The following is a 23,264-nucleotide window of genomic DNA, read 5'->3' as shown; positions in this document are numbered from 1 at the left end:
AATATAAACAAAACAAAATTTTTGCCTGGTAAAATGTACTTTTTCTTTCTTATATAGAGCAGTAGGTGTGTGGAAAGATTCTCGAATTGTTCCTGTTTTTCCTTGTGAGAAGAAAATAAAAGTTGGGGAGTAAGAGAGTGGGGTAAATAGAGAGAGATTGGGAGAAGGATACAAACTTTCAGTTTTAAGATGAATAAGGTCTGAGGATCTAATGTATAATAACATGGTGACTATAGTGGAAAACACTATATAGTATAACTGAAATTTGCTAAGAGAGAATTTAAGTGTTCTAATAAAAAAGGTGAGGAGATGGATGTGTTAATGTATTTGATGGGAAGAATCTTTTTGAAATGTATACATACTATCACATTGTACCCTTAAAATTATAATTTTATTTGTCAATTATACCTCAATAAAGTTGGAAAAATAATAGCGAATAATAGGTATATGTGCTGCTCATTTTAGGGATGAGAGAAAATTGTGAAAAACCAAATGTATTATAAACTTAAAAGATTTACTGAGCTCAGGGAACAGATGCAAATGTATTCATTAGATTTATATAAACTGTTTTTAACTATATTATATAAAAATAAAAATTAAAGTGGAAAAAGAGAGGAGATATTAAGCTTAAAGAGTGATCTTTAGAATATGATGGCTCAGAATTTGGACCACTAATGAATAGAAGAGTGGACTGGCACAGTTATCTGTGCAATGAGAGCACTTAGCATCATTTTAATTAATGCCAATTTATGATTGCTCAGTTGTTTTTGCTCTTTAGTGTTTTTAAAAGTAGTTGCCTACAAATCAGTTCTCACTTCCCCCACATTTTGCTTTAAGAAAAGCTCTTCAAACATAATTTCTCCTTATCAGAATTGAATAATATAATAATATAAGTACAAGACTGAGTTAGGAATTCCAAGACTTACTCCTAGGTCACCTACTTCCTGTTTTTCTCTCTGAGCCTTAGTTTTCTCATTTTAATATAAGATTCAAATGAACCCTCTTTATTTGCTTCAGAGTGTCATTGTGAAGATTAATTAATACCAGATATAAACTATACCCCATCACTCTCTATCCACTAGATAAAAATCTCAGGAAAATCCAAGTTTGTAAATGGTATTCAAGCATACTATAAATAAACGTAGATTTGTCAAGGTTATAAACTTTTTGTTTATTCTTATAATCCTTATTATACCTGTCATATTTGCTTACTGAATTATTCTCTTCCTGCGCTAGAGTGGAAGCTCCATGAGCAAAGGGACTTTACAAGTTTTGTTCATTGCTTTTTTCCAAAAGCGCATGATGGTACCTGACACAGAATAGGCACTGAATAAAATTTGGTTGACTAAACAAGTGAATATACCTTCATTTTATAGATGAGAAACTAAGATTTGAAGAAGTAACATACCCATATTTATAGGTGAGGGGTGGAGCCTAGATCAGAATCCAAGATTTCTGAGGATCCTAGGCCAATTTTTTACTACTTCTTAATAGAGGAAATTTTTGTAATATGATTGGATGGGAAATTTGTGTAATATGATTAAATGGAAGGTAAAACATTTTAATTAGCGAACAATGCTAAAAATAGCAAAAACACCTAAAAGTCTAAAGATTTAAATTATACTTTATATTTTATGTCGAATAAGTAGGGTGCTTCTGGTATAATCAGAAATCTACTTTATTATTTTGTTACTTGTTCCATGAAGCTAATTCTTTCTTGACCCTCAGATAAAAACTTGAGCAGGAACTTTATTTGTTGAATTGACAAAAATATCAGTCCTCCTCCAGTGTTTCTCTTCTACTGTCACACTACGAGCCCATTCACAACTTTTCTGACACCAGACATGTGGAAGTTTTACCCACACCATGCGACTCAGGGACATCAACTCGGTGTCCAGCAATTTAACTCAATTCTGACACTGTCTACCTAGATATAGCATCAGATCCCACAGGTTAAGATTTCAGTCTCACAAGACTGCTCCCATCCCTGCCTTTAGAAGCTAATCGCAAGTCCAGGTTGTCACCTATGCTTCTGGCAGACTGACTAGAAATCCGAGGTTCTTCTGACCCCTACTTAGGTTTGATTAATTTGGTAGAACAGGTCATAGGACTCAGAAAAACACTTACTTACCATTACCAGTTTATTAAAGGAGATGACAAAGCCAGATGAACAGATAACTAGGTGAGGTCTGGAAGGGTCTCAAGCATAAGAGCTTTTATCCCCATGGAGCTGGAATGTGTCACCCTCCTGGTACATGGATGTGTTCATCGACCTGAAAGCTCTCTGAACCCTATGTTATTGGAATTTTACAGAAGTTTCCTCATGTAGGCACGATCAACAATTAACTCCATTTCCAGCCCCTCTCTTCTATCTGAAGTGAAGAGGAGAGGATGGAGACGATGGTGAGCGTAAAAATTCTAAGCTTTTAATCATGACTTGGTCTTTCTGGTGACCATCCCCCATCCAGATGCCAACTAGTACTTACAATACCTTTACCCTCATTCACAGGGCTGCTTCGTGTCCTACTGAATTGAAGATGTGTGGGAGGGAAAGGTAAGGGCAGGAAAGATATTGCTTGTTCTCCCGGTTCTGCCATTGTGATCAAGCACTGATGCTGAGGGCTTAGCAGACTCTGATGGAGCATACGTGAGAGCCATTCACACCCTGTCTCAGTGCAAGGGATTGAGTGAGTCTCCTCTGGCCACTGACTGCTTCTGCAGCCTCTAGGCATCAAAAGGACCCCCACTATTTGCTGTTAATGTCTTTCCACACTTCTACAGGACTCTCTTAGGCAGAATCTAAAACAATCCCAAAGCAACTCATTCTCTTTTAGGCCTTAAATTTAGTCTGTGGGGGACCTGCATGAATCCTAACCCACCAACAACCCAGGGATTGTAGGCAGCTCCCAGGGCAGTAATCTTTTTATGCTCAGGTGTCTGGAAATCATTTATCCTTTAGACATCTCATGAGTGAGTCATAAGTCATGCGGTGATGTGCTGTGCACTCCAGAGGATGTGTATTAATCATTCCAAGTGGTCCTACTAAAACCTCTCTCCCTAGGTTACAGGAGAAGGGAAAGCATCGCTGCCCCTTTTCTCCATTGGGAGGAAGGTGGGCATGGAGGACTCAGTGCTCACTAAAAGTCTGTTCTAATTACTTACATTTCCTCTGGCCTCTCAATTCTTATTACACAAAAGTGGGTAATGAGCTTTGGGTCATAAACTAGCTCTCAAACTCTTCCTTTGCAAGTCTTATTTTGATGAGCCTGAAACTCATTTCCAAACATGAGACAAGTTGTCACCTTTTTTAGGGGGGACTTCAGTAGAAACTGAGATGAGAAATGCCTCATTTTAACATTCTGTTCCAGTAAAATGTAATTGCTTGTTTCACCCAGCAGAAGAGAGATTTTCTTGTTATTTGGTGGTGACCATAGAATCAAAGTTGTTAGAAATTTAAATGGAAATCATAAAAAACAATCTTCAAAAACATGCAAAAGAGGCAGGAATTTAGTCTTTGTAGGGACAGAACGTGTCTGTCTTGTTTGCTGTTATATAACCAGTGACCAGCAAAGATTCTAGCTCTCAAGTTGGCACTGAATGTTGAATGAGAGAAAGAAGAGATACTTGGAGGAAAGCAGTACAGAGCAGAAGAGACAGTAAAGACTACAAAGCAATAAGGAAGGCAGGGGAGAGTGAATATTCTGCACATGGTAAAAAAAGAGGCAGTTCTGAGCTGGCAGTGGAGATAGCAGCACTGCACAATTCTGAGCATCCTCAGGTTATCCTTGTTTTCTATTCGTGTTCTTTGTATCATAAAGAATTTAGGCAGCTGTAGCATAGGTTGTACACTGTGTGAGTTCGCACTGATATAAGACCTCAAGTCGCTGATCATGGCTTGAGAGAAGAACAGAATCCCCACTGATTAATGATTCCTTAAGTAAGGTCAGGAGTGGATCATACATTTCAGGATGATTTTCACTAAAAAAAAAAAAAGGCTAAGCATTTTTGAAAGGCTTGAAGAATCAAGCCTCAGTGATTTAAACAAGTATGATACAGTATTCTTCAATGGTACCAGTTAATAATAGAAATATATTTGGGGTGATATGTATTTATGTATTTATGTCTTTTCACATTTCTATACATATACTAATATATTATTATATATTAAAAAAATTTTTTATAAAGAGAAAAACATCTTTCAAGTACATGTTTCTATAGCGTTGGTCATTTGAATGTGATTAGGAACCCAACATTTATTAACTCTAATGGGAATTACAGAATCGAGGCATAAATTATTTGTAAATTAAATTTGTCAGCGGAAAAGGACTGACATATGGTAATTCATGTACTTTTGACATTAGAGAATTTTTTTCAGAAACTGGTACACCAAACAATGCCAACTATAGATATCTATTTTTTCCCCTTTTGCAGTTAATATACATAATTTTTTACAAATGTAAGTAATTCTTATTTTTTGTGCTTTGCATGCTTTTTATACATAGTGAAAAGCTAGCAGTTCACACACTGTAATCTTAATGTAACATCTCTCTGATGAATAAATTTGAAAATACAGAGAAAAATTAAATTCAGATATGTAGATTAGAGGAAAAGGACACTGCTTTAGTATATCTTGTGGCCTCAGTTTCCCCAGAGGAAAATACAGAGTATGAAGTAGATGATCTCTGAGGTACCTTTTCACACCACCACCGTAGTTCGTGTTTATATGAACTATGGGATTAGAGAGTAGGTTATGACAACTCTGCAGTGCATAGAGGCTTTAAATAAGAAAATTAAAAAAAAATTAGACTTCAGCCATTAAACCACACTAAATGAGACTAACTTAGTACTCTGCTGAAAGGAACTGTAAGTGAATGCATTTGCTGGTAAAGATTGGCTGGCATACACAGTAATTAGCAGTGGGTGATAGTTTTTTTTGGATGTAATGCGGAAAGAATAGAAAGCTGTGTTGGAATGCCTTTGAACTTTTTTCTTTCAGTTCAAAATACCTGAGAATCTTTACAATCATAACATAATGGTCCTTCATTTTTGCTTAAGTCACATGTGCTTAACAATTATGGAGTTTCAGGGTACCTGTAAATCAGACTTCGATAAAGGAAACATAAGTTGGAAAGAATAACTTAAAGGTAACTATAAATTCCATCTTTAAAGTCTGCTTTCAGTATGAGATAAAAACAATCTAAATGATAAGATTAAGCAAATCACATGTTTTTTAAATTGTTGTTTGAAACATATGCTCCAAGATGGTTTAAACGGTTCCAAAATTAGAAAGGAAGGAAGAAAATCAAAAGTTACTGAGCACACCCAATGTGCCAAGCATGAGTGTTAGGAGCTTGAATGTTAGGAAAGCCAAGGATTTGCATAATTGGAAGAAGATCCGCTGAGCTCATAATGTAGTGCAAAGATGCTAAAATGCAACTTCGGTTCATATGGCATGCCTGGGTTCTGGGAAAACAGCAGTGACACCCAGGGCCTGGGAGCAGGAATTTCATAGTCAAGGAGATAAAGTCAGAGATCCAAGAAAATCTTTTGTTCTAGCCCCATAATGTCAAGAAGTTGTTCAAGGCTGATGCTCATCTGCAAACATCCTTGTAACAGAATATGGACAGAGCTCTGAAGCACAAGGCTGTCTAAGCAGTTTAGACATGAGTCAGAGAGTGACAGTTGATATTCACTCATCCATTCTTTAATCACTTATTTAAAATGCACACAAGCCTAGTAGGGAAAATATCAAGGCCATAAGAAAGTATAGGTCAGGTTTGTGGTTTTTCAGAGAGAGAGAGAGAGAGAGAGAGAGAGAGGGAGAGGGAAAGGGAGAAGGAGAAACCAGTGAAAACATCATTCAAGAGAAGGCCTTTGAGCTGGACCTCACGGGGTAGTTTTGGATGCCTCGTAGAATGGATCTTTTAGTCTCCAAGTCTGTACAAGTTGTTATCCCTACTGGAAAGTGTGAGGCTTCTTATTTGGTGGTAGTCTCTAGCATGTATTTTCTCTTCCTCTCTACTTGTGGTATACACACCCATCACCAAAGAGGGCTTTTCATGAACGACACTGGTGATAAGGAAGGTTGGTGAAAAGCGTTGTAAATTGGTGGGGATAGGAAGAAGTGTGTGTTGGCAGGGGAAGGGGGTAGGGGGTCAGGTGTACATCTGCACTCTGTAAAAAATCCCAGCTGATTCTGATATGTTCTCCTTAGATGGCTATGTCTCTCTTTCACTCACTTGAAAATTATTACTATTAGATGACATGAAATATTAAGACATCAAAACTAAATGCAATATTATTTAGGAATACTTGATACTGAGGAACTAAAATTTATGAGGAGGAGGTACCTTGTAATAAAAAGTGATATGTAAAATATGAACAAAGAATATACATGTATATGTTTATGGGGGTGGAAAGACTTTGTTTCTACCCTTTTAGGTTTGATAGCTGGGTCTATGAAATAAACTGACAACAGGCAGATTAACAGGAGAAATAGTATATAAATTTGTTAATTTTTTATATTACTTGCACAGGGGCAGCACAGAAAAAAAGCAAACACCCAAAGAAGTAGTAAGACTTGAACACTTATATACTGTCTTAATAGTGCGAGGGAAGGGGACATGCACACTCATGTGTGCACAAACACAAACAGACACACACATATATACATATATAAAAATCATGGTTCATTCAGCATTTAGGAGCTGTAATATAATGAAAAGTCCTCAAGGTAAACATTTTTCCAAAGATTGTACACCTAACCAAATTGTGAGTGCAGTTCTAGCTTTTTGTATATATTAAAATAAGAAATAAAACATTTTGTTCAAATTTATTACATATCAGGCGTTTGTTTAAGTGTTCTATATATATTATCTCATTTAAAAAAACAAAAATCTCATGAGGCAGTCACAACTGTTATCGTTTCTTTGCACATGAGGAAATTGATTCTTAAATATTTTAAATAACTTTCTAAAATATTATATACCTTGTTAGAAGAGGAGTTGGGCTTCTAACCAAAATAGGCCATTTCACAGATTCCATGTTCCTTACACTATACCAGGGAAGGTATCATTTTAAAGGTACCTAAAAGAAATGTTTAATCATTTGAACTAAACGTTTCATATATGGGATGTAGGTCTATTAATAGTTAAACAATAAAATTAGTAAAATTTTAAATTATTTTTTTCTCCTTACATTTTCGTTTACAAAGCAAATTGCCAATCTGAATAATTACTCTTTGCTTCGCAGTAAATGGACATCTGTTATCAGTTCTTAAATCTGGCATTTCAGGGAGAATTATTAGTCTCAGTCAGGGTACCTTGTAGTAACCACTGACCTGACCAAAATAGGAGACTGTATTTAATTTAACAAATGTTTAATGGCAATAAAGTTTCCCTCCACCCCCTGACCTGATTTTATTTGTGGTAAACAGCATGCCTTTATGTGATCAATGGCTAAGGTAAATTTATCTTTGTCCTATGTTGACTGAAACTTGTGAGAGCTTTCACTTCAATAGTATGCTGCTCTAACAGAGCGGAGTGGTCATGATCACTTCCAGGTAGGAGGTTTGGTGACTACACTTACTTTAAATCTAGTAAGCATGTTAAGATACTATAAAATATTCCCTAGAAACCATTGCTAACCATTTTACTTTTAATTAATTTATTCATGCTTTTATATGAAAATATTAATGTAATAATAAAAGCTGAGACAATATAAACATGATGTCATGACTGCCATTTAAATTGAAATTAACTGAAAAACATATTTGTACTTTTATATTGTATATTTACATTTTAAATAGGATCACACATGAACTTTTATCTTGCACATTAACATTTACAATAGTGATAAATATTGAATATTCATGTCCCAGCATGCCATCATTTCTGTTATAACTAATTGCCTAATCAAGTTAATGAAATTTTATTTTGATGCAAAAGGCCCTTGACCATATTGAAAATTTTAATATATCAAGTCTTCATTGAGCGTTAAAGAAAACACTCTTAAGCAAGTGAAGTTTTATGCCAACACTAATCTTTAAAACGACCCAAGTATTTCTGAGCTGTAATAATGGAAAAAACAACAACATTGGGCAGAAACGAAGCAGGAAATGTTTAAATTATTGTCGCTCTAGGCAGAAACTAATCTAAGTAATGGTATTAAAAACTATACAATTTTTTGGCTCTTAATATTGCCTAAATGGTTGAAATATATTCTTGTGCTATGGAGTTTTCTCTTTCGTATAGCTTTCACATTGAAGCTAATTTGATTTTTATTGGTATAAAATATTTTTCTTAAACTTCTAGATCAGCTTCCTAAAACAATATTTATAGGTTTCAACTCTTCTAAAGGGAATCACCAACATTCATGGACTCTAGAAAAGAATAATCCTGTTTAGAAACAAAACAATGTTATTTGACTCTGTGTCAGATGGGAAATGGAATGTTTATTTTGAGGAGATAGCTCAAGGCATAAACTAATTACTCTAAGTGATTTGTTTTACTATTGTTTTTATACCAATAAAAAGCTGATTTTAGGTGATTCTGTTAACCTTGTTGAAATCTTAATATTTATATTTAGAAGGAAGTTCCTTTATATTTCCTCATTGTCTTTTGCAAATATTTATGTTTCTATATCTTCAGTAAATGGTCTTAAGAAGTTAAACTCCATTGCTTTTGGCCTGTCCTAGCCTTAAGTGCTGAGGAAAATACACTTTCCAGAATACATAAACTCATTTAATCACACTGAATGCTCAACCATCACATTATGCATTTCCAAACACAATTATAGTATGGCCCAACATAGTCTAAAATTCCATTTTCCACAGCCAATAAAAACAATTTTTGTCCAAGGTCCAAAGTATGCCAAGTTTAACTTGTGTATCTCAGGACTGTTTTAGCATACTAAACCCAAAATGGTTAGATGTCTTTTCCACTCCTTTTCCCTTGTTCTATTGAAAAAAGGAGAATAAGAATACAAAATTAAGTACTGAAGACATTCTCTAGGAAAGAAATATGTACAAAATGACATATGCATGCATATATGTTAGATAGATGATAGATAATTACTGATCATTTTGTCTTTAAATCACTGTGAACATAAACAGTACACAGATGTCATTCTTCCCAATTTTTTGACTTTGCTTCTGAAAAATGGTATGAAGTTTTGATGTAGTAAATTTTATTGTAAAATTCATTGTAAGATACAAAGCTTAAAGATAATGCAGAATTATACATTACACTTAAAAGTCAATTATACATTGACTTTTCAATGTCTAAAATTTCAACAAAATTTAAAATTAAAGTGTAACAAACTTTTAAAAAACACTTTTTGTTTTAATATAATTTTAAAGTTAAAAAAGATTTGCAGGAATAGTGAAAGGAACTCCAAGAACAATTGTTTATATTTTGCTCCATTTATCATTCTCTCTGTAACTCTCTCTATACATATATAATTAAACATGTACATAAATATGAATTATTATATAAGTACAATAAAGTTAAATGTGTATAATGCACATACTTTTTAATCAATCATTTGTACATCAACAGTACAATTATTAAAATCAAGAAAATGAACATTGATAAAATACTGTCAAATCTGAAGTTCATATTCAGGTTTTGATATTATTATTTCTAACAATATCCTTTATAGCTATGTTTTTCCTCAGCCAGAACCAGATATAAGATGGTATACTATATTTAGTTACTAAATCTCTTTAGTCTTTTAATCTGGAACGGTTCTTTATTATTTCCTTGTGGCCTTGACCTTGATGTTTTTAAAGTACAGGTCAATTATTTTGTAGAACTTTCCTCAGTTCGGCCATGTGTAATATTTTCTCATGAGTAGATTCATATAGGAGTACTACAGAAGTGATATTATGTCAGAAGGAATGTATTGCTGGTTTGTCTTAATGCTGATGAAGTTACAGTAGAGTTCTTAGTTTTTATTTTTGAATTAATAAATTTGTAGAAAGATACTCTGAAGCTATATAAATATCCTGTTCTTTTTTTTAAAACAACTTTATTGAGGCGTAATTTACATACAAAAAATTCCACATATTTAATATGTAAAATGTGATGAATTTGGACATACATACACCTGGGAAAATATCACCATAATCCAGGTAATAAATATATCTCTCACCTTCACAAATTTACTCACGTCCCTGTGTGTGTGAATGTGTGCGCATGCCCGCAGTAAAAACATGAGATCTACCCTCTTAACAAATGTTTTTATTTAAAATTTTTCTTTTAATTTAGTCTATAATATACATCTACAATTTCCCACATATTGGCAGTCCCCATGTACTGCGAAAACAAACATTAACATTTATTCAGTAGGTAAATAGCACACCTAACTCTGTATCAGGTTGTCATTCTTTTGTTCTGCTATGTATAGTGATCTTAACAAAAGTTTTAAGTGCACAATACAGTTTCCTGTGCTGTGAAGAAACATTTTAGATTGATGTAGTTTCAGTTGCTTTTTTATTTTATTGGTGTCATATCCAAGAAATCATTGCCAAGATCACTGTCAAAGAGATTTTTCCCTGTATTGTTTTCCAGGGGTTTTATAATTTCAGTTTTTACATTTAAATCTTTAATTCATTTTGAGTTGATTTTCACATATGATATATGGATCCAATTTCATTCTTTTGCATGTAGATATTCAGTTTTCCCAGAGCCATTTATTGAAAACTCTATTCTTTATTCATTGTGTATTCTTGGTACCCTTGTCAAAGATCAGTTGACTATATATGCATAGATATATTTTTGGACTCTCAAAATTTTGTTCCATTGATCTATATGTCTGTCTTTCTTTATGCCAGTACCCTACTGTTTTAAAATTACTGTAGCTTTATAAGATATTTTGAAATCAGGAAGTGTGCTATCTCCAGCTTTGTTCTTCTTTCTCAAGATTGCTTTGTCTATTCAAGATCTTGTGACTTAACATAAACTTTACGTATTTTTCTATTTTTGTGAAAAATGGCGTTTAGGTTTCTTAAAATTACAAAACATTGATGAAAGAAATTAAATAAGACACAAATAAACGAAAAGACATTCTATATTTAAAGATTGGAAGACTTCATATTGTTGAAATGTCACTAGAGAAAGTCATCTAGATTCAATGCAATATCTATCAATATCTTGTTTGTTCTTTATTTAACTTTCACCCACTGGTTTTAGTATTCATGAAGTTTTTAGCTCAATCATTCCTCAGTATTTATTAATTAACATTTTACTGTAAAAAAGAGCTTTCCAATTTATTCGGTCTTTTACTTATATAAGTAATGATTCAAGGATTTTTATCTTATTCAATGGGTAACAATATATTACCATTATTATTTAATTAGATGCTCGAATTGTCCCATATCAGTCAATGCAGCTGGTTCCTGTGTTTCTTTAATATGTTCCCATCGTTCTTTACTTTCCTTTTAAACATGCATCACAACTGACCCTGAAGACCTTGGCTTCTGTGAACAGTGAAACTGATCTCTTATGCTTCATGGGAAAATACCTGGATAAACAGAAGAGGAACATAGGCTATCTGGAACAATAGCTTCAATATCATAAGAAATTAGAAAAGCAGGCCCAGGAAGAAGATGTATTTAAAAAGCCTGCTGCCAGGTTAGATAAAGAGACTTAACTTTCCTTACTTTCCAGCACAAGATTACAGGTTCATTTCATACTTTACCTCTCCAGCTCTAGATTCAGCCTATTTTACAAGGAATCCTAATTTCTCTTAATAATCATATATAGAAACAAAATTTGGGCGTTAGATATACTAATTGCTACCGGTGTCTCATTGTTTCTTGGCCTTCTCAATGAGCATAGTTAGGAATATATGTGTGTGTGAGTATGCCAGTACCTCCAACTTCTATGCAGCACCACAGGATATATCCTAACCTCCTTTTCTACATGTGCAATTCCTTTATCCAATCATGAGAAACCTGGCTCCTGTTATCCTTAACAATCCTTGGTTCAAGTCAATAGGAACTTTTATATTTGATAAAATGATTATATAGAAGAATACATTTTTATAGAAAAATAAAGTCACATGTATCAAAAATAAATTTTGTGGGGAGGAAAAACAACTGAGGGAAAGCTGGTCTTATCTAATGCTTAAGTATACTGAAAGCTACATTAACTAAATTGGTGTGGTATTGGTGCAAGAAAATCAACAGAATAGAAAAGAGACTGGGCCAAACACACATGAAAATTAAATGTCTGATAAAAGTGGTATTTTAAATTAAAGAAAAAAGTAAAGGATATTTTTAAGAAGTAGTATTGAAAAAATCAAATTATATCATATTGAGAATATGCCTTAAATTTTAGATACTATTAATTCTTTTCTCAAATAGCACCATTTTAATGTGAATTGTCTTTTTAAAAATAATGTAGTAATATGTCAAGTATTTATCATCTTTTTTGCATGAATAAAGATACAAATAAGCATTTACTAGAGTTGAATGGGAATGCATAATGCCTGCATATAATTAGGAAGAATAGATAGCTGACAGTGTGGTATGATTTATAAAGCACCTAATAACTAAATATCATCTAATTAATCTACCATAATTACTTAACTTTAGCATTCTTGATAATTATGTCCTGGAATATAATAGCAGGTATTTATCATCTGCTAATCCATGAGCAGATTTGATTTCGTTGTTAGGTCATGTGGCTCATAGTCTCAGTTTTAAAGCAATAAAATAGAACAGTTAAGTTTTTATGCAAATCAGGATGAGAAGAAAATACATAGAACACTGACTAGATGGTTGCTGTTGTTCCATACCTGAATATCCAGAAATCAAAAGGGAAGAAATGGGATCCTGGAAGTGAATCCAAAAGAAAGGTGATGAGACAAGAAACAGACTGTGGCTACTTAAATAATATGCCCAGGGCCAGTAGAGTGTCACTCCTTCTATATATAGAACAACCACAAAAAAATGGTTATCCAAGTAAGTGCCAAGGTGAAGAAGACATAGGGCAACTTGTCCTGATCTTTTCTTGGATTCATATCTCTGTTGCATTCCCACACATGTCCTCCCAAAAGAAAACATTCCTTGGAAATTTTAAATCAAGACATTAAAGTAGAAAAAAACCAAAACACTTTCTCGAAACAAACTGTTGTCATGTAAACAGATGGTCATACTTCTTTCTGTGACCTCAAATATTTATACAGTTAGTCTGTATCTCCCTTTATACATTTGTTTCCATAGGCAGCGTTAACTGAAGTGAGTTTGATATATACCTAATCAGAAAAATTCTCCAACCTTCCTGGTTTTCTTGGTTTCAGAACTTTTGTCTTCCTGAACATGTGAATGTTCCAGGATAGAAATTGCTTTCATTAAGGCCACCAGTGGCTTTTATATAGACAACTCTAATGAGAACATTTGTTATTTTTCTTTTTAATTAATCTCCTTTGGTACCAGTGATACCCTTCTCCTACCTGACACTTCTTCAACTTTTGTTGTGGGATAAACTTTCCCTCCTAACTTGTCAGACTCTCTGACGTCGTCACTGGATACTTTTCCCTACCCTACCCTTCAATTGCCAATGTTTTGTTTTTGGGACTTTACTTCTCTAACCTACATGTTTTCTCTGAGCAATATCATCCATATTCACAGTTTTATATTAATGTAGCAATACCTCCCTCTCCCTCCAACACACACATTTTGTCTCTGTAACTGACCTCCCTCTTTGTAATTTAAATATCTAATTGTCCATCTCTACTTGGGCCATCCTTTGGTATTGCAAGTTCTCTGTGCCCACCAATAAACTTTTGATCACACTTCTTTTTTAAATTTTATTATTATTTTTTTATTATCTGGATCTTCCGAGATGTTGGTAGCGTACCATCCACCCAGATAACAAACCAGAAATAAAAGTATTGTCTTAAATCCTTCTCTTTCTTGTTCAGTATACCAAATTATTTGCTAAGTCCTATGCTTTATACCTGTTAGTATCTTAAATAGCCTCTCTGTTTTCCAATTAATGACTTTGCCTTGCTTCAAGCCACTATCATCTCTCACTAAGATTACTCTAACAGACTATTCACTGATATCCCTGCACCCAGATTTATTCTTTTCAAAAATATGGTACAGCCATTTTTATCAGTGAGATCTTCCAAAATTGAAAAGATGAAGGTGCCATTTCCCTGACAGTGGCCCACTGGTCGCTCTCCATTGCCTATTGGATAGAGGCCAAGTCACCATATAGCACATATGATTTGGCCTTTGTTTAATTTTCCAACTTTATCGCCTGCCATTCCCCCTAACGCTTATACCCTCAGTCATACCAAGATGATTTCCAGTTCCTGAATACTATGGTATTTCAGGCTTCTGTATTATTTTCCACCTTCCTTTAATGACTTTCTCTACTGATTTTTTCTAGTGAACAGTTCTCCCTGGTGAACTTCTAATCACTAGCTAAACCTTGCTAAAGCAGGATAATTTCCTCTATGACTTTTCTTTTCTCTCCCTTGTAAGATTCTTTTGTTCATTTTATTTATTTTATGAATCCACTTATTGTATTGAAATTATTTTTATAAGTAGATTATTTTCCCCTTTTATATTTGAACTCCTTGAGGAGAAGGCCTGTGTTTTAATAATTATTGTTCTCTTAACACCTGGTACATTATTTGTCACATTGACTAGTGAAATGAAGCCATGTTATTTAAAAAGGTAGTATATAAGGCAAACATTTAGCTAGAATCAAATTTTGCCTTTCAGTATGCATTAACAGTGGCTAAAATGGAGACCAAATACTGCTCCTCAGTAATACCAACACAGCCAGTTTCCCCTCTGTTGTTGGAACAGATTATTGTTTCTTTGATTGTTTACCAGGTGAAGAAGTTAGTATAAGAAAAGCCTCTATCATCGAATACAAGTAGCACTAAACAAGAAGAAATTCTCTTGGTATGAGATGTTTTTGGGGATGGAAATAGGAAAAAGCAGATTCACTTGCTCCAGCTCAGGGGCACTTGGGAATAAGCCCTCGTTGAGAGGAAAAGGAAAAGGAATTTTGCAGTGGTTGGGAGGGTGAATAACTTGACCGTGAAGGTCCCTTCGGATTCCCGGAGTCTATGATTCTATTTATAACAAATAACTCATTACCTGAAGGTCAAAAAATAGATGTCTATGAACTCCTCTACTAAAATACTGTGTACATTCAAAACAACAGCAGTGTTCTGTATTTGCAGAACAGTTGAGGAAAGTGAGTTCAGAATCTCCACAAAATTAAGAAGGTTAGAATCAATAATGATACTTGGAGCTCATCATTGGAAAAGAAAATTGTTTATAAAACAGGAATAAAGGAAGAGAATGAAGATAAACATATGAAATGATTGTGAAGAATAGAGAAAGGAAATTGAAGTGAATTGTATTAGATGGCCTCAGTCATGGGAGGCACTAGTAGTTAAATGCATGAGCTATGGAGGAAAGCAGACCTGGGCTAAAATCATTGCTTTGTCAGTCCCAGTTGTGCAATATTAGCTATCTCTAAAATAGGGATACTAATTTCTATTCCTCATTTTTGTTGGGAGAATTCAATGTAGTAAGCTTTGTAGAATACTCAGCTGTGCCTAGTTTATAGTACCCACTCAGAAAATGGCAGCAGTTATCAATCGTATCCTTGTAGTGGAATATGGGAGCTACGTAATCTCATAAGTAACTCAGAGCTTTACAAGTCTACAAGTGGAGCTCATTCAGCCTTTTTCGTGAATATGAAATATCTCATGAAGTGATTTTAAAAGAGGGTAGATAATTTTAATTAATAATATTTTTTATGATATGAGTTTCTGTGGGCACGATTTTAAAGAGAATTATGGTACAGCCACATACCTCAGCACTGGAGAGCCATTCTGTATGTTGGAGATAGAACCAAAGCTTCATTTGTATATTTACTCTGACTTAATTTTTTTCTGGGGTTTCTCAGTGACATTTTAACCAAAATTTTGTTTATCCACTTTTGTTCAATGAAGATTATATAGCAAACAAACGATAAACTCCATATTTAGTGTTCTGCTCTTTTTTTTCTTTTTTTTTTCTGGTTCACTGATCCATGAATGTATGAGGATTATATTGTGAGAATGACCCAAACCAAACTAATGTGTTTCTGAAATCAAGTCTGAAGTGTTGTTAGGATTTAAGCTAATTCAAATGATCTGAGAATTATATTTTTAAAGATACAATCAGCCAAGATAACTTTTTCTTTAAGGCTGCTATTAAAACTAAATATATGATCATTAGGAGGCAATATTAGTAAGAACAAAGATGTTTGCATCTGATAAAACTGGATACAAATCTTATTACCGTAATGAAGTATAGCCTTTGGCAAATTATACATGAAGTACAGCCTTTGGCAAATTATATACCATTTCTCAACTCAGTGTGACTTGAAGGTAGGAGAATCTACCTTCTAGGTGTGTTATGTAGAATTAACTGAAATGTAAACTATTGTGCCGAACACATAGTAAATGACCGATAAACACATGCCAATTCTCTTGCTCCCATACTTTCTACTGGGACAGGTGGCAAAAAGAGCAGATGAAGGAAGATTGCCCTTTTCTAGGACTATAGAGCAAGATGAAAGGTCATAATGTTAAAAAAAGATGAAGAATTTCTGAAATTGACTTGATTTCCAATATTCTGTCAGATATTGGGCCTTGCATCAGATAATGGAGTAGATAACGTGAGTAGTGTTGGGTCTGGGAAAGTGTTCACTGCCCAGTTTAAATCCTGCATGGAATTTAGAATTTAATTAAATGAATGTATAAATAAATTATGGTAACTATAGCATGCTATACAATAATCGATAGGAATGATGCATTAATATAAAAAATAAGAGTAATTCCAGAGATCATATTGTCAAGGATAGATCATTTCAGTGGTTATGGAGTTGAGGAAAGTCAACGGAAGCAGAAAGAAAAGCTAGAAGTGAAATGAATCTTTTGAGGAGTGAAGGGATGTGAGGGTACAAACATATGTAGCTTGTATTTATTATCTCTGCTAATAATTCATCTTTGTTTTAGAAAGGTAACAGGGGTAGTGACCTATTTCTATACATGTGAGTTATTTACACAGAACCTACCACACATACTATGAAAAGCTTGGCAAACTGAGTGGTTTCTATTCAAAGTCAGTGTGAGTCATGATTATCTCTATTACTGTCTAATTCTGAAAACTTGGAGAGTCAATAGGTTAGCCTTTAGGAATTTTCCATTTACTGACATTGATTCAATTCATTCTTGCCGGTAGTTCTGCACATTTATTCATAGGCATTACTGGAAGCTTAAGACAGACTTAAAAAAATATAATTACTAATTGAATTTAGAGTCACGTTGAAACCAGCTTAAAATATGGAGGAAAGCTGATAAGAATGACACAGTACTGAAGCTAAGTTAATGATTTAGTGATGTGTTTCAGAGCTGCAGAGAAACTGAACGAATCTCAGCGTGCAACTACCTACCTTTGGACACTTTCCACGGACTAAAGAATTGTGGATGAGAACATTTTTGGCATGTTTTGGGAGGAACTAAAACCTCTGAGTCACATTCTTTTAAACTGTGATATCATATTGACTATTTTGCTAATTACAGCCCCTCTTCTTATATGATGGTGTGAGCCTCTAACTCCACAGGCTAACATGGCAGGAGCCACAGCACACTGCTTCAGCCACAATGAGCCCTCCAACTCGAGTGTTGCCTGGTATTTAGGGCTGGTGAAACACTGCTTGCCTTTCCTCTTAGCTTGCTTATTGAATATCTATTCATTCTTCAAGCCTCTGTTCAACCATCTTTTTCTTAGTCCTCTGATTCAAAGAGAATTTTATATTAAGGAGATCTCTTTCGATAATGTTTATTTAACTACCCACCATGCAAAAATCATTTCCTTTAATAGCAAATTTACATATTACTCGATTACACATTGAACGGTGGTGGGTGGGTGTTTGGCTATGACAATCTGTTTTAAATGATTTCTTTTGTTGTTGTTGATGACGATGTTTTCATAGAATGTCAGACTCATTCAAAGGAAGTTGTTTGCCAGCACTAAAGGCTGTCAGAACTTGTGGGAGTTTTAACTGGAACCAATCAAAGTTTAACTGACCTGCTTCTACCCTTCAATGACAAAGAGGAATTTCTTCTACTTTATGAAGTAGAAAGGCTCAGCTCTATACCTGGCTGAAGAGTTATTCAATTTGGAGAATAGTTTTTCCTTGCCACCTGAGGCTAAAAACCCAGTCTTACTTATTTATTCATTTAAGAAAACAACAATTCTGATGTATTTTATCACTGAATAAGTGGCCAATAAACTTTGAGTCTGACACATAAGTCAAGAGAATCTAGTTTAAAACTATTAACTGGATAGAATCTACTTTTTGCTTTTAAGGTAGAAAAGATTTTTGGTCAAATTCAGAACCATTTCCCAAGTGATTCTCAGTTGCATTGTCAATTTTAAAATGCCCATTCTATTTATTATCAGACATGCAGAGTTACTGATTTGAAGAAGTGTAATGACAAATATTTCAAGATGAAACACATACATAAGTATCAGATAATGCTTTGAAGCATTCCAAGACATTGGTGAGAGTCTATTTTTAGGTTCTTACACACTTATGAGGAAAAATGTATTTTGGGTATAACCTGATTAGGTTTATTTTTAAAAGAATAATTAGATGTTCTGATCTTTTCCTCAGTTACTGCCTTTGACAGAATGGGTTTATTGATTCACAGAACAGATGAATTTTTAAACAAATAATTATACATATCATGCAACACAGAGATTATGATATTCGCTATGAAGTAAACAAAGACAGCGTTGTAGGTATAGGAAATTCAGATAGAGCTGTCAGAGGAGTCACCTCTCTGAAGAGGTGAAACTGCAGCTGAAATCTGAGCAATGAGCAGAAGGAAGAATATTTTAGGCTAGAGGAAACAGTGTGTGCAGAAAAGGCAGGAAAGAGTGAGGAGTGTCTGGGGAACAAAATGCTAGCATGGCTAATGAGAAATGAGCCAAATAGTCAGGATTCTGAGATGAGGGTACAGGTAGATAAGATCCAGATCAGGCAGAGTGTTAATACTGTGGTATAGTTTATCACTATGTACCCACTGAAATGAATACATAAGAAAACTTTATAAAATAATGGGAATAATGTGCTTTTCTGTCTTCCATTTTGGTGAATATGATCTTACCTTATCCCAGTCAGCCAGAAGCATCTATCTGCTTCATGCAGGATGGATAATGGGATTAATGTTATTACAGAGGAAAGTAAAAACAAATGAGCCCAGTTTTGAAAACCTAAATGGAACCTTTGAACCCCTAGTAAGACAATAGTCCTGAAGGCTAGACTTTGTTCACATTAAAAGGGTTTCTCAAATTCCCTAAGCTTTACCTAACATACATAATCCAGGCTCATAGATCTGAATATTGAGTTTATTATAAACCACAAAGGGAACCCAGAAGATAACAGTAAGAGGTTTTCTGCCACATTAGATGAGGAAAACATATGTGTTCTGCCCTGGTGACATATAAAAAAGGAGACCCAGATAGGAGGTGTTTCATGCAAAAAATGGACTAAGTGTTTTGACTTTACCTCTGAGCTGAAATCCCAGGGAAGGGAGCATGTTTGCTTGTAAGTAAAAGCTTAAAGCAGATGATTTTTCTCAGTGACTTAGTAAACCAACTATAACAAAATGGTGGTATAGTGTGGCCAATCTCAAGCCTTCTTCAGTGTCTGTGTGAGATGGAGGGCTCAAGAAGTCCTGCTTGCCCAGCAAGGAATTCAGAAGTCAGTTGAGATGGGGCCAGTAGATCTGTCATGAGCCTGCCATGCCCATGGCCAAATGTTAGGGCATCCTGCACAGGAGCCAAAGGGTTAAGAGCCTTGGTGGATCCAGATGAAGGATGCAACTGAGACTTAGAGGGTCCTGAAGCACCAGTGAAAGATGAGATTGGGCTCAATAACAAGGGGATGACTACATTCCCAGAATGAGCCAACTGAACATACCAGGCACAGGTTTCAGCAGTAGATGTCTGCAGTGAATCAAGTGATCAGACAGATGAGAGATATTGGTTCGGAGACCAGAGAAAACAAAGGAGAGAAGGCGCCTGCAGGTTTGAGTTTGAGGCCACCTCTTTCTTGCTACTATAGAGTCATAGAAGCCCACCTTCCTATAAATGCAGATACCTCCCTGAAGAAAAAATGTGGGTTGAAAAAAATAAAAAGATAACACTTGCCAGATATGACTGAGTTTTTAGGAAAAGAATATACAAGATGATGAGATAGTATGGGAGGTGTTAATTTTTTCCTTTTATACTTCTAGGTTCTTTGGCTGGTCTAATAATCAAATTAACATAAGACAGATTAACAGGAAAAAAACAATTTTGTACATTTGAGGGCTACATAAGAATGTGAGGCCCACAGACAGTCAGGCAATTGAGGCTTATAATGGAGAAAATGCCAAAGGTTGTGAATGACAACTTGAAAGGATACAACAGATTTAAGTTATCCTTAAAATGATGCCACTCTCACCCTCTTATACACAATAGTTTTTCTCCAAAGGATAAAAGGACAGAGTTATGGTCAGTACATCAAGAATAGTTCACACCCTGCCACTTATCTCATGGTAGAATTGACCAAGTAGTTCGTGTTACTGATGCAGCATTTATAGCTATGTCAAATGAAAATTATGGCAGTGCTTGCATTTTACTTTTTTTTTTGTTTTATTAAGGATTAGGTGCTTTTTGGGAGAGTATCATGTGCACATTTCACTTCCACATATGATGTGTCTAAAAACAAAGTTTGACAACTTCTGAACTGGAGTTTAGGTATAGAAGACACTCATACGAAGGACTAGCTCTAACTTTGGTGGAAGGTAAAGAGGCAAGAGTGAAAGAAGCAAGTTTTTAAAAAAATTAAAATGATATCATACTTATAATAAAACCTAAAATGCCATTGGATTCCTTCTTACATTTCCTTCTTAGTTCTCCATTTAATTTAAAACTCAAATATATAGCTTGTGACATTTAAATTGTATTGGAAAAAAAACATGTACACTTTGTCTCAGACTTATATTAGACTATAGTTACATGATAAAGTGATAACCTGTAGATATATTCATTTTCCAGTTCTTGGGCTGACATAATATCACATGATTTTTCTACCATTGCATGCTTTTTGGCACATATATTGCAAACAGAGCCAGAGAACAGACTATTATGATGGAACAAAAAGAAAAAAGAAAGCTTACCTGTTTTCTAAGATGCTTAACACAAAATCCCATGACACACTTAGTATTCACCAGGCTGGAAAAATCATCCGAGTGGATCTTTTTTTTTCTGGTTACACAGAATGAATTAGTTATGAAAATGTTGGATAGTTATAGATATGATGGATATGTTGGTGTGTTTCAGCCAAGCATTTGAATAAATTAATTTCAAAAATGTTTATTGAGCACCTATTATGCAGTCTCTTAACAGTGCTGAGTGGAACAAGGTATGTGTGTGTGTGTGTGGTGGGGAGAGAAATGCTCAAAAACAAGGGTTTGGGTGAAAGTGTTAGGCAAAGTCATTCTGAATTCACCATACCTGGAAAAATATAAACACCATTTCTGACCCCTACCCCCAGGAAAAAAAATATTTATAATAAATTATTTTTAGCTTATTTTATAGGAGAATTGGCCTGGTTATAAATAAGTTTTAGTATTTTATACAGTACAGTTGTGTTAATTTAAGGAATATATTTTAGTAATTTAAACAATAGTGAGGTCTTTTCATTTTATTAAATACTACATTAAAGTTGAATAAGTTAATAAGGCAAACTTTTTTCCCAATATTAAATTTACATACTCTTTCAGGAAAAGTTAATGAAAACATGTAAGAAATACAGATTTTTCTTTGTGCCGTGAATATTTAACTTACTGGTATTTTTGCATGGCTCTGTAGGTTCTACGATTGGGTTTAAATACAGTGTTTGATGTAAATGGGAATCTAAGGCTTTCTACCTGGAAAACTTAAGAGCAAAAAGAATATAAACCTAATGCAATCAAAGATGTTATGAATTTCCTGTAATTAATTTAACAACTTTCAGATTCTGCAGTGGATAATCAAGCCTTTGAGCCTCAAGTTGAATTGTATACTTTCTTGTCGTTTGAACTGTACCTTGCCTACATGTTTATTAGTATGTGTGGTGAATTCCTTCTATCATGCTAATGAAGAAATCACCTCACTTTTCTAGTTCAAAAGTAGACAAAATGAAAGTTAATTTTTAAAAGTTGGTGGGCTTATTATTTTCTTGGGTTATCCCTTACGGGTTTTTGTATTAAATTAATATTAATATAGGTAAACTATGAGTACAGAAATTGAGTGCTACTCGTAAATTCAAAAATCCTTCCAGAAAACCTGTGTAACATGTTATTACTTACGTACTTTCCTATATGAAGAAAGCCAAAGCATATGGTTATGATAAATCTTCTCCCTCGAAGGTCTGCATATCAGTTTGCATATAGATAGATGTTCTCCAGATTTAACATCAGTATCACACACGTCAATCTGTATGACTGGATGCTTATTGATGGAGAAGGGAACATTGATTTAGATGTCATTATATAAATATATAATATCTATATAAATATATAATAGAACATTATCTTCCTTTTATTTATAATCTCTTTGTTTATTTATAACTTTATATAATAATTTTTTTTGGAGTATCAGGCATTATGCTAGGTTCCATTGCAAGAAGCAGATAAATTATATTTAGAAATAGCACCATGGTACCATTAAAGCTGGAAAAGGAGCATAGAATTCAATTAGTATTATAACTTCATTTTACAAACAAGGAAACTGGGGGTCAGATAGGTCAAGAAATTTTCCCACAGTGGCCCAGCTTGTTCATAATAGAACTAGGACTGGAACCCATTTAATTTATTTTTAGTTCAGTGCTCTCTCAGACTGATTTTATTAGGAAAAAAAAAGAAGAAAAAAACCTGTGAATTAGAACTACTCAATATAATCATTAATTTCTTTATAATTTTCTTTTTCCTTGTTTTTCTTCTGGGAGGAAAATAAAAAGACGTTCTTGCTTCTGTGGAAGTATCTGGAGAGTGCTAAGAACTATAGATTGTGACCATATTCCCCTCTGCGACATTCGATTCTTATTTTTATGGATCATCAACTAAAGACATGTGTTTCTTAGGTTTTCCACCCTTTTATTACATGTATATTTTTAAAACATTTAAATCATGATTTGAGATGG

At 34.2% G+C, this 23,264-nt stretch overlaps 1 protein-coding gene across 4 annotated transcripts in view; it reads left to right on the top strand.

Moving 5' to 3' along the window:
* PDE1A (phosphodiesterase 1A) overlaps positions 1 to 23,264 on the top strand; it is a 294,241-nt gene that overhangs the window by 36,758 nt on the left and 234,219 nt on the right. The window lies entirely within an intron of this gene.

Source organism: Pteropus medius, unplaced genomic scaffold (assembly GCF_902729225.1).
Source record: "Pteropus medius unplaced genomic scaffold, Ma_sr-lr_union100, whole genome shotgun sequence".
Taxonomy (NCBI): domain Eukaryota; kingdom Metazoa; phylum Chordata; class Mammalia; order Chiroptera; family Pteropodidae; genus Pteropus; species Pteropus medius.
This window is presented reverse-complemented; position numbering and strand designations above follow the sequence as displayed.